Source organism: Octopus bimaculoides, chromosome 9, assembly GCF_001194135.2.
Source record: "Octopus bimaculoides isolate UCB-OBI-ISO-001 chromosome 9, ASM119413v2, whole genome shotgun sequence".
Taxonomy (NCBI): domain Eukaryota; kingdom Metazoa; phylum Mollusca; class Cephalopoda; order Octopoda; family Octopodidae; genus Octopus; species Octopus bimaculoides.
The window spans coordinates 67,332,131-67,345,274 of NC_068989.1; the positions used below are offsets into that span (position 1 = coordinate 67,332,131).

A 13,144-nucleotide genomic window follows, 5' to 3' on the forward strand; every position below is an offset into this window, starting at 1 on the left:
CTCAAGGCTTTGGTCGACCCGAGTTTATAGTAGAAGACACTTGCCCAAGGTGCCATGCAGTGGGACTGAACCCGGAACCTTGTGGTTTGTAAGCAAGCTACTTACCACACAGCCACTCCTACGCCTGTTACACTCCTAAATATTTAAAGATCTCTTTTAAAGCCAAGACGATGCAAATTATAAGAAATGATACAAGTTGATGGTTTGTACTTTTACCTTGTATTTCAATACTTCACCTTGCTTTCCTTTGTCTGACAGTCTGAGAAAGGTGAACATGCGAAAAAATGACCAAGCATAGAAGTATCAAGTTTTATTGCTATTAATCTGTGTTATAGTATTTTTATTAGGGCTTAGAAATTGAGCCCTCAATTCCTCCATTATTTATCGACTCTGTCTATTCTTTTACTCTTTTACGTGTTTCAGTTATTGGACTGTGGCTATGCTGGGGCACTGCCCTATCAGATCAGTTGAACAAATTAACCCCCAGTACTTTTACTATCAGATTCTTTTGCTAAGCTGCTAAACTACGGAGATATAAACAAACCAACACTTGTTAATTGGTGAGGGGACAAACACAAAGACTCACACACAAATGTATATTTATCATTTACTGTCCGTCTTCTATACTGGCATGCGATGGATGGTTTATGTATGTATGTATATATGATGAGCTTCCATGTAGTTTTTACCTACCAAATTCAGTCATAAGGCATTGGTTGGCCTTGGGTTATAATAGAAGACATTTGTCCAAGATGCTGCCCATTGTGACTGAACTCAGAACCACATGGTTGTGAAGCAAACTTAACTACAACCGTTTGTATATTTGTGATAAATTTTTGTTTATATATTTTTATGGTTAGCAAGTAATTGCTACAGTAATGAGTGTGCTATAATAAGCACAGTAATTAGAAAAAAGTTGGACTCATCGATTGGATTCAAAGTAACAGTTTCATCTGACTTGGTTACTATGGCCATCATTTTAAAAAGTATTGATTCTCAAAACAATGGAAAGGCCACCTATCTAAGAAATATATAATTCTTCAAATACTTTTTCCTGATTTTTTTCTTTTTAATCATCTGCAAAAAAAGCAAACAAAATTTTTAACGAATCTGTTATTTTTTTGTTCTGGAATCATTGATATCAACATTTTCTGTATTTGTTTCTAATTGTCTTCAGATGTCATATTTTTGTATACTTACATTGCACTTAGTCTTGGATTGTAATGTAGGAAATAAATATGTCGGAAAGCCAGGAGTAACAGACAAGTGGCTTACTACAACACAGAAAGTGTTTTAACCAAAACAGTGGAACAAAAAACAAGTTAATAAATAATCTTTTTGATCTTTGTTTCAATGAATCGAGAACTATAGAAATATCATAACCTCAGATGTTATATTAACCCTTTTGTTACTATCAGATGATGAAATACACTGCTTTAATTTCATTAATTTTGAAAATAATCCAGAATTTAGTAAAATAACTTTTTAATTATTAAGCCAGTATTTGGAACATAAATTAACATGAAATTTTGATGGAATGCTTAAATTCAGATCATTTTAAAACAGGAAGTTTGTATCGTGGAACCAAAGGCATCTCAGATGTCTTGGTATCAAAAGGGTTAATGTGATATTGATAAAGAAGTCGCACAATTGTCAAAGACAATGCTACATCAACATTAAATGTTAAATTTCACTATATGTCATTTCAGCTTCAGATTGAGCTGTGTCATCTGTACTATTTTTTTTACTTAAGTATTAATAATACATTAATCATTTTTCCTCTCCTTTAAATATTAGTCTGTTTATTAAAAAAAAAATCCATATAAATACTAAATATATGACTTGAGGTTCTAATTATTTAAAAAAAAAAGGATTTATTTTTATACTTACAAATTCTTAATTTTTTTTATTACAGATCAATTGGATTGCTAAATTCTATTTAGGTCACCTACAGCATCAAGTAAGAATTATTAGATTTTTTTTTTACTTGTATGATTTTTAGGTCAGACTTGTACATCAGATGTTATCAACTATGAATCTAGTGTATGATCTGTATAATTTGTTGCAGTCTGACATCTAGCTCATCACTATATTTTTTGTGTTGTTGAATGTTGCTTTTGTGGTTAAATTTGTCATCGATATCATTTGCAATGTGATTGGATTAATTAGACCTTGTATCAGAAAATGTGAGGAGATGCAAGTTTGGCCTCTAAGTGGTTAAGCATTTTGCCCAACCCATGGTTTTGAGTTTAGTCCTATGTACAGCACCTTGGACAAGGGTCTTCTACTATAGCCCTAGGCCAAAGTCTTGTGAGTGGATTTGGTAGAAGGAAGCTGAAAAATGCATATTGAATACGTGTGTGTGTTTTTGTCATGACATCATATGGTAGTTATAAATGAATGTAACTGTTATACATGTAGTATAATTTATTTCTACTATTATGTGAAAACATGACTGGCTATGGGGAAATATTATTACATTGCTTGGAAACAGCTGAGGTTTGGCAACAGGTAGGGCTTCCTATCATAGGAAATCTGCCTCAACAAAGTCTGCCAACCCATGCAAGCATGGAAAAGTGGGTGTTAAAATGAAGGTCATGATGATGGGTTTTGCCATGGGTGTCGTCTCTTGGCTCTTTCTATTTGATTTCTGTTTTGAAAATTTGAAAATTTGTTCTACGAATCAAAAAGGAAAAAAAATACTAAAAATTCAGTGTTTCATGCAAAACTGAACTCTTTTTTTTTTATTATAAAATTCTCATTTGCTGTTCATCCACATATTACTTATATTAAAAAAAAAAAAGCAACAAAAATGAAAACAAAATGGAAATATAGTCTCATGATTATAAAATCTATTTAAAACATCTAAATTGTTACTAATTGTAACAAGTTGATAATTAGTTTCTTTACATCAATACCTGTTAAGTCAGGTATTTAAGTTTATGAACGTTTGAAATAATCTAGTGATCAAGAAATAATAATCTAATCAACCACAGAGGTTTTCAAACAGTTCTTTATTTTTGTAGACATCCAACATTTGTTTATATCTTGTTCTATCACTATGTGAAATTACATAATAAAATTGTGTACTGGTTATAGATTGTTTCCTTTATAGCTTATTTCTTCAAATAAGAAATTTTTCTATTGTTATATTTTTGTGATATTTGCTTTCTTCTCTTCCTCCCTTGTATTTCTTTCATTGTGTGTGTGACATCTTAATTCTGTGAAATTGTTAAAATTTAGTCATCTTTTTATTACAAACTTCATTTAGAGTTCATTAAGATTTGACAATTATAGAAACCATACAATAACTATTAAAACAATCTCTTCTCACTGAAACAGTAATTGCTAATAGCTTAAAAGAATAAAAGAAAACTACTAAAAGAAAAATTCCATTCTCAGACAAAAATTTCATCCCAAGAACTTGCTCCCCCTTACCACCACCAAGAAAAGGGAGCTTTTATTGTAACCTAAAAGTACTGCTGTCAGCATGCTGTACCAATTCAAATGCAGTATAATTTCTTTAGAATGTACCATACACACAGAAAGCTATTGTGCTTTTTTTTTCTTTCCCTCTGTGAAACTTAGTTATTATTGTTTTTCTGTATGCTCTTATGTATCAGCTGCTGCCAACTGCTAGCATCCGGAAATTTCTCAAACTACACTTCCCACCCCCTGCCAATAGTGTAATGTTTATTTGAAATTCCTATTGTCTTCAGCTGCTATCTATGCAAAATTAGAAAATGAATTTAGCAAAATAATTTATTTGCAGGCTTGAGCAAAGCACACTAGTGTACTTAAGGCATCCTTTACAGTAACTTGGCTTTTACTGTTGTCGTAAACAACCTGGGCAAACTTTCAAGTTGAATATAATATATCCACTTGTAAGTTTTTATCTGAAGTTAATTAAGGAGTAATGTTAAGTGATTTAGGATTTAAATATAGTGTCTATTCTCATTGTCTTTTCAATTAGCTACATTTGAAATACTATTTCTTTTTGTACTTCTGACCTCTAAAGTAGCAGTTTGGGTTTCTACAAGATGGTGACTTTCTATATATGCCTGTGCGTTTGTGTTCTACTTACCTGATTATAGGTGATGCTCACATTTCACAATTAAAAAAAGTTATAGTCTCAAAGTATCAAGCTGTAAAAGAAATATGTATTATAACAATTCATTAGCTAACATCCAAATTAATTGAGACATTCATCTCATCCGTTCTTGGCTGAATACTGTCACAGGCTCAAAGTTTAAAAGCAAGGTAGACATTTTTGTTATTACTCTGCATTTCAAAATGAAACGAAACAAATGAGAACATGGCTGAATATGTCTGGGAAAAGTTTTTACACAGACCGACTTTCTTGTGGATTATTGTCATCATCATATAATATCCGTTTTCCATGCTGGCATCATGACCAAATTATCATACTACATAATTTCAATTAGATATGTGTCTGACAGACCTCAATTGGATTCCATAGTCCTTTCTTTCTTCACAGGTTTTGAATATAAATTGTGATGGACTGATTAACAGTATTTACAATCGGAATGATTCATAAGTCAACGATAGTAGTTCCCTATTGGGTTAAGTGCATTATATAAAGAAATGACATGCCAGATATTTATAAATATAGGCATGGCTCTGTGGTTAAGAAACTTGTTTGCCAGCCATGTGGTTCCAGGTTCAGTTCCACTGTGTAATATCTTGGACAAGTGTTTTTTACTATAGCTATGGGCCAACTAAAGCCTTGTGAGTGGATTTGGTAGATGGAAACTAAATGAAGCCTGTTGTATTTATATATGTGTATGTGCCCTAGCCTTGACATCACGTGATACATTATTGTATTAGTGATTTAATACTTTGTGTTCTACCAATAATATTTAACACATGATTCTCTTTCTTTTCTTTTTTATATTTCAACTACAGTTTTTTTTTTTTTCAAATTTGGCGATATTCAAAATCTGAATTGTAAACTGTTATCAAATAGCTTAGCTATACTGACTAGCATTTTACAACTGAGCTGTTATTCAGATTATTATTATTAAGGCAACGAGCTGGCAGAATCGTTAGCATGTCTGTCAAAATGCTGCAAACCATTTTGTCCGGCTTTATGTTGTGTTCAAATTCTGCTGAGGTCAACTTCGCCTTTTGTCTTTTTGAGGTCAAAAAAATAAGTACCAGTTGAGCACCAGGATCAATGTAATTGACTATTCACCTCCCTCAAAATTTCATGGCCATGTGCCATTATTAAGTACAGGAGATGTGGCTGAATGGATTTGGTAATAAGCCACCACTTTATAGGTTTTGGGTTCAAACCAGCTTCCATCATTTTGTGTAACGAGACAGTACACTTAATTCTGGGTACTTAGCTGCTGTGAAGTAGAACTGGATTACCTGGATATGTTATATTTGAGACTGGCATCTTGTCCAGAAATGAATTATTCCTTGTAGTTTACATTTGCTTGGATTAAGCATGTTCTTATTTATTTGAGGGACAGACAACATTCTATATCAGCATCTCTGCTGGGCAAAAAATTTTATTAAGCAATTTGTGTACTTATATTTGAGGATTTGGATCATGGGTACATCATCATCATTTAATATCCTTGTTCCATGTTGACATGAATTGGACGGTTTGACAGAATCTTGTGGGGAAGGGGAGGGGGGGGGCAAGGACTGCATTGTGCTCCACTGTCTATTTTGGTAGGGTTGAGGGGTGGATATAGTGTATGGTGGGTGAGGTTGGTTGGAGGAGGATACATGTGTGTTGGGCATAGTAGCAGAATAATAATGATGATAACAATAGACAGAAGGATGAGAGAGAAGGTGAGAGTGAGTGAGTGAGTGAGAGAGAGAGAGAGAGAGAGAGAGAGAGAGAGAGAGAGAGAGAGAGAGAGAGAGAGAGAGAGAGAGAGAGAGAGAGAGAGAGATATGACAAGTAGTTGGGTAGGTTGCAAGAGTGTTGGGGAAGGAGACAGAAGTATGCATTGTGCATGGAGAGAGTGAGAGATGTGGTGGTGGAGAAGGTGAGATAAGTTGATGTCTTGGAGGTGGAGAACAGTGTAAAGTGTGGATGGCGAGGACAGTATTAATCCATACCACAAATGCCTATAAACACCTCTTATCTATAGCTGTGAAATCCCAGTGGTACATATATGCTCACAGACATAAAATCCCAGAGATGCTTAAATGCATCTTTTAATGGTCCATATGGGATTCCATAGCTGTAAATAAGAGACACTTATTTGTGCCTCTGGTATGGATAGTGTTAAGGATGGGGGATGTATATCGAGTGAAATGATTCCTGGTAGTGTGAAAGATTAGTGGTATCAAGGGAAAGTTGGAGTTAGTGGTGGGTGGTGTCTTGAGGAAATTGGACAACGGTCCTGGTTGAGCATGTCTTTTCCTAATATTGATTAATATGGAATGAAATCAAGTAATTTAATTTCTTAGTACCCAGCATCTTAGATGCATGTCTTGCATAGATATTGTATTGAATAGGTTTAAAATTGCTTTTTAGATTAAAACTGGAAATAAGGTTGACCCAGCTAGCATAACATTATAATAAATAATTATTATGAATGCTGTTAATTTATAGGGAAAAATGACTGCTAAATAAGGAATATAAATAGAGTGTATGGTTAAGAAGTTTGCTTCCCAACCACTTGGTTTTGAGTTCAGTGTTACTACAGGCCAACAAAAGGCCCTGTGAATGGACTTGATTGACAGAAGCTAGTGAACTGTGTAGTATATTGGGCAAGTGTCTTCTGCTATAGAGCCTCAGGCTCTAAAGAAACATGTTGTAATATATATGTTTCTGTTTGTCTCTCACCCCTGCTTGACAATTGGTGTTGGTTTGTTTATGCCCCTTTAAATTAGTGGTTCAGCAAAAGTGTTTAATAGGATTAGTGCCAGACTTTAAAAATAAGTCCTGGATTCATTTTATTGAACTAAAAGCTTTCAAAGCAGTACCTTGGCATGGTCACAGTCTGACAATGGAAATTAGTAAAGAATAAAGGATATGTATGTGTGAATGTGTTTGTGTCTCCTTGTCTTGACTTCATATGATTGTTGTTAATGAATGTCGTTCATTTCCAATATTCTGCAAAAACTTGTCTGGCCATGGGGGAAACACTACCTTGCTTGGGAACAGGTGAGGTTGGTGACAGAAAGGGCATCCTGCCATAGAAAATCTGCTTCAACAAATTTCATTTAACCAATGCAAGCATGTAGACATTAAAGCAATAATGATGATGTTATTAAAGTAAATTAATAAAATCATAGATTGCAAAAAGTGGAACCTCTGGACATCTAGTCCATTATTCTTAGTTTTGCCAGTCTACTGCACAGGATTGTTATTTTCTCATTGACCCTGAAAAAATGAAAGGCAAAGATGATCTTGGTGGGATTTGAACTCAGAGTGTATCGTATTGGAACAGATACTGCAAAGCTTTCTATCAGATACCATTTCCAGGATACATATTTAGTCAATGTGAAGTTAAAAGTATTATGTTTAAATTTAGATATCAAGCTATTCTAGTCTATTTATAGTGGAGGTTATTTAGTTAAATTGTAGTATTGATTCATAATCTATCATCATTTAAATATAATGTGATCCTAAAAGCCAATGATTGAAGTTCAATGATGGAAGTTGCGCATAAGTTATAGTAGGTAATACTTGGATGAAGAAAGCCAAGTTTTTTTTTATATATAATACTAGCAAAGATCTGCAGTGGCTACAGCTACAATTTAAAATGTCTTAGTGAAAACAAAAAAAAGGAATATGTGCAGTACAATGCAGTGCAGCATGGTAGTAAAAGTAGAAAGCCTATAAATTATGTGGAGCAATTACATAGTTTCTTCATCCTCTAGATTGTAAATGTCGATTTTCACCAACTTGTTGAGTTTAGACGTTTTAATTTCCACTTCAGACTGTAATGAATTCTTGCTAAAAGAATGAATGACTAATTCTTTTTATTTTTAATTAGCCTGTTGATTTTTATCTCCAATGTAATTGCGATATTTAAACTGGTGACATGTCCCTTCCTCCTTCAACCAAAACGATCCTTCTTTTATACATTTCTACAATTGCACATTGTAAAAGAATATTTTGAATTCTTTTCTCTATCCACTTGTGGACTTATATTACATTAATATCTCTAACAGCAGAATGAGGGAGACAGACTAAACTAAACTAGACTGTTTCCCTAGTTAAACATAATGAGTTACCAATTGGTAGTAATTTATCATTGTTTCGTAAATTTATTTGTTTTTAAAATTTCAGATTATATTTTATTTGCAAGAAATTATTTCATGTTCTATTTATTGATTGATAGTAATTCTGATGTGCTTTAGACAAATTAACTGACTTCTGTTTTATTTTATATTATATAATAAGGATTTTTGTCCTTTATCTTTGGCCAGAGTTGATGGCATGTTATGTTCTGAAGGATTTTACCCTACGTTTTTTTTTTTTCCTTTTTGGCATATCTTTTTTGAAAGATTTTTGTATATCAGTCAGTTTAGATTTATCAGCTGACTTAAATCTAGGATTTTTGCCATTTCTTAGATAAGTGAAGAGATTGCCAGCAAATAGTTTTCATTATTCATTCCTGTATATTATATAAATGTGCAAAACTTACCCTCCCAGGTCAGCAAATAAAGTACATGTAAAAATGTCACACACACAAACACATACATTTATTCACTCACTCAGCCATCTACTTCTTGCACTCCCCCACTTTTGCTCCTTCTATCTTCTTCTCTTATATAGGACCATTTTCCTGGCATGCTTTGAATCTGAGACTGTACTGTGAAATTGTGGAGTTATGCTCATCCTCATTGAATGGCCAGTCCTAAAACATTAAAAAGAAATAATAAAAGAAGGAAACATTTATAGATTAGTAAACATTTTTCTAGTATTTTTAGAGCTTATGTAACTTGTAAGATTTTTACAAATCTCTCAACTGTTATCTCTATCATTCTTTTCAGTCCACTTTATACTATATTACAACTTCATTCACACTCCTTCTTGCCTCTCAGTGGAATAGCGGTAGTGAAAACTTACAGCTGTTCTAGTTCAAAATCTTTCTTTTTCCATTCCTCTGAGTTCATTTATTAACTCTTCTATGCTGAATTCATCCAACAATTGTCAGTTTGACCATATCTCATTCTTGTATTGAAGACTTTTATTTCATATTTCACTAACCTCTCTTTGTAGTTACTGTCTTTGGTGATTTTAATGCATACCACTCCTCTTGGCTGTTGCACTCCTCCCATAGCAGGGCAACAGTTCAGAGACCTAATAACCTGGTCTCTGAACTGTTCTGACTTCCACATGAGTTATTTGCTGTTATTTCCACATGAGTTATTTACTGTTCTGACTTCCACATGAGTTATTTTACTCATATTTCTGACTGGCACATTGCTTTTCCAAAAGCACTTATGACTTCTTACTCTCTCTCAAATCAAACTTTAATGATCCACTCTTCATTTCTTTTTAAATTTTCATGCCCAAGTGCTCATGTGATATTGATTACCTCACACCACATCTACACTGACTCCATGAACAGGGACCTCAAAAATATTCATCTCGTGGGTGGAGGGCCATACCAGCTTTGTCCCCTTCAACAGCACTCAGATACAATCATTACATATTGCAGCCTTCTCCTAAACACAAACATCAAACTAGAACTCTCAAGGTCACTTACAACAAATGCATGTTTGACCTTGCGATTATTGAAGGTTTTTCCTAATGAATGCACATTTTCAACGGAGCAAAGACTGGCCAGATCAATAAGTTTCTAACACCAACTAATCTTCTGCAAAGCTCAGGTAATACCGAAAATGTAGTAAATACACAACTGGGATGGTGCTGCTCCTGCTCTCACACGCATATCTTTGACCACCACATCCAAAAAAAGGTTGTGTGACCGATTGGTATGGAGTTACTCACTCACACATTCCAGTCTCCTACTTATAGATGTTCCTTCTTTTCTGTTTGCCTTATCTATGGCTACTACAGGAGCTTCTTGTCCTTAGAGCTGGCTGGTCTTGTGCCACTTATATTTAGGTACTGTTGACTCATTTGTTTCTTACCCTCTCTTTTTCTTCACCCATATTGTGTCCATGTCTCCAGACCCTGCACCGACCTCAACACTTTTTCCTCAAGATTGGCCCTCTGGTATTTCCTGCAGTTGTTCAGCTTCTCAATTTCTCTTCTATAGATGATATCTTTTTGAAGAGAGGTCTGCAAAGTCATTCATTGATGCCTCTGGCTATATCTGATGTGGTCTTTCAGATGATCCAGTTGATAACTAGGAAGATAGAACCCTATAACAAACTTGATCTTAATGCTGGCGTGTAGTAAAAGAAGGTATGGATAAGGTCAGTGGGTGTCTAAAGAAATTCGATTATATCTTCTGGCCCATCAAAGTGTAAATGAAGAATTTAGTAAAATAACTTGGTCATTATTAAGCTTGTGTTTGAAACATAAATTAACATAAAAGTTTGATAGAAAGATTTAGCTTAGATCACTTTAAAACCAGAAGTTTTTACCATAAAAGGAACGGTCCCAGTCTTGGTAAACTGGTATCAAAAGGGTTAAAAGGAAGTTTAACCAAATAAGTAAAAAAGCAAAAAACAACCAAAAACAAACAAATCCACTATTTTTTCTATTACGTTTGTCTAGCCACTCCTGAATCAAGTGAAATACCTCACATCTTCCTACTACACAACAATCCTTATTCTCAAATCCTTTGGTATTTCAAGTCAGCTAACTGGTTGGAGCAGGTAATAGTTCTGTACTGACAGTGTATGTATGTAAAGTCTTCCATCTATATTCTACTGGCTCACTTGTGATAGTGATACATGTGGGTTGTTGTAATTTAAGCATATGACTTGTGTTTTTGATCTATTGATGTTAAAACTTGTCTGCTTTGCATCATTGTTCAGCTTTGCAGTTTCTCTTCTGTAGATGATCTCTTTTTGAGGAGAGATCTACCAAGTCATTCACTGGATGCCTCTGGCCATATCTGATGTGATCTTCCAGATGGTCCAGTTGACAACTACGAAAATACAATCCTGTAACAAACTTGATCTTAATGCTGGTGAGTGATAAAAGGAGGCATGGATAAGGTCAGTGGGTGTCCAAAGAAACTTGATTAAATCTTCTGGCCCAACAAAATCTGAAATGAGGTATTGTACTGGAAAACTGATTGCAGTAGCATGGTTCTTGAAATAAAATACTGTTGGGTTAGAATAATTTGGCTACATACTCAAAATGGACTGGAACAGGATACCAAAAGTAGCATTCAACCACTAAACACCTGGCATGGAAAAGTTAAAGACAAACTCAGAGAAATTTATCTTAACATGGGGCAGGGCATTGAGAGTTGCTAAGTAAGGACCAGTGTGAATGGTGTTGAATTGTCAAGATCTTATTTTCCAACTGGGACGAGGATCAGAAAAACTAAACATTGCATTTTGTAAACATTCTATGTATGAATGAATTCTTATATGCTGATTAAATTGAGCATCCTCTCATTCATAATTTCTTTCGACAAATGGAGGAGACAACTTAGGATTCTTTTGTCCTAAAGGAGACAAGGCAGTTTCTCTGATACTGGTGCCATGATAATATGCATCACTGCACTTTGCAGAGGGGTTGATAAATGAATTACTGATAACATAAAGTTGAGAGAGTTTTTTATTCTTGCTGATGGTTTAACAACCTTTCATTATATGAGTATATTTAGAACTTTGCAAGAAGATATATGGCAATTGTTTTTGACAAAAGACAGTCAAAGTTTGCTGTACAGTTATCTAGATTATCTTGTCAACACTGATGTTTCAACAAGTCTAATACACTTTAGCCTCTGATACAAGATAGTGTTTCATTGGTCACTGTAAATTGGTTTGGTAAACCATTTGCCTTATGACTAACTGCAAAGCTTGTTACTCTTTTAAAAGCACATAGATTTCTGCTTTTCCTAGTAGCAAACCATTTGAGTTTTATCCAGTCATTTAGCATTTCTACAACAGCATCATATTTTAGCTCATTAAGTTCTAATTCTTTTGGTGCAACTATTTAAAAAAATATATGTCATTAGCATGACATACTTGTTCTCATTTAGCTTTACTTCCGCAATTCATATCCTAAATGTAATTAATTTTGCATTATCATCATTCTTATGGTTTTTTTTAATACATACTGTCAAAATGCAAAATTATTATGTTAAATTTTGACATAGCTGGATATATGTTTTCATATAGGGTTATATTCCCTACTTATAAACAATTTTATACAGATCATAGCAGGTGAAAAATGAAAGGGCATTTAAGTATTTCAGCACAGTTAGATACTATAATTTTTATATTTTACATTCTTGCTCATTGTACCATCTTGAACTATAGATGAACCATGACAATAAACTCCACTTGAAGGACATTTATCTTGTAATTATAAGTATCCTTGAAACCTTAGATGTAGAGCATCCTTTTTGGAGCCTTACTCAGAGATTTTGTTCTTTTGCTAGATTTTTGGCTGAAATGTTGATATATATTTGATTGTGTGTCTGTGTGGCAGACTAAAAAAAAGATTCTGTTTCAGTGTGAACAAAATCACAGTAATACATTCCAAACAATTGATCACTTTAAATACAATCATACATTCATGGCTGGTGGAGGAACTGTTGATCTTGCATACCTAACTTTTTCACTTGATCACATTGTCAAGCTTTTGGAAGGTAACTCCTATTAAGTAGTAGAATTAAGTCTTGTGTGTCTGTGTGTGTGTGTAAGTAAAGATAGATTTAAATGGGTTATTAGGCTATGATTATGACAACTGTTTAATGAGGGGGTGGCATCAGATAAGTCATATTCAGTAGCTTCTATCATCACTCTTCTATTGCTAGCCATTTCTCTCTCTCTTTTTCTCTCTCTCATCCTTTATTAATATCCAATCACTCTTTTACCATTGCCCATCTCTATTTGCTGTCCATTATTTACTGTTTTTATCACCACCCATCTGACAGCTGGCAATGAGCACTCAGCTGAATTGGCCTGCTGAACACTGACTGATCATGTGGATGGGGCTTTGGTAAATGTAAAATATTATTTTCCTGGAATTACATTTTCCAAACCA

General features: G+C 34.1%; 1 protein-coding gene across 1 annotated transcript in view; it reads left to right on the top strand.

Moving 5' to 3' along the window:
- LOC106883044 (probable ubiquitin carboxyl-terminal hydrolase FAF-X) overlaps positions 1 to 13,144 on the top strand; it is a gene marked incomplete at its 3' end in the record, with an annotated part of 154,147 nt that overhangs the window by 16,992 nt on the left and 124,011 nt on the right. Inside the window, exon 2 of the mRNA XM_052970921.1 lies at positions 1,916 to 1,960. The remainder of the gene's footprint in view (positions 1 to 1,915; positions 1,961 to 13,144) is intronic.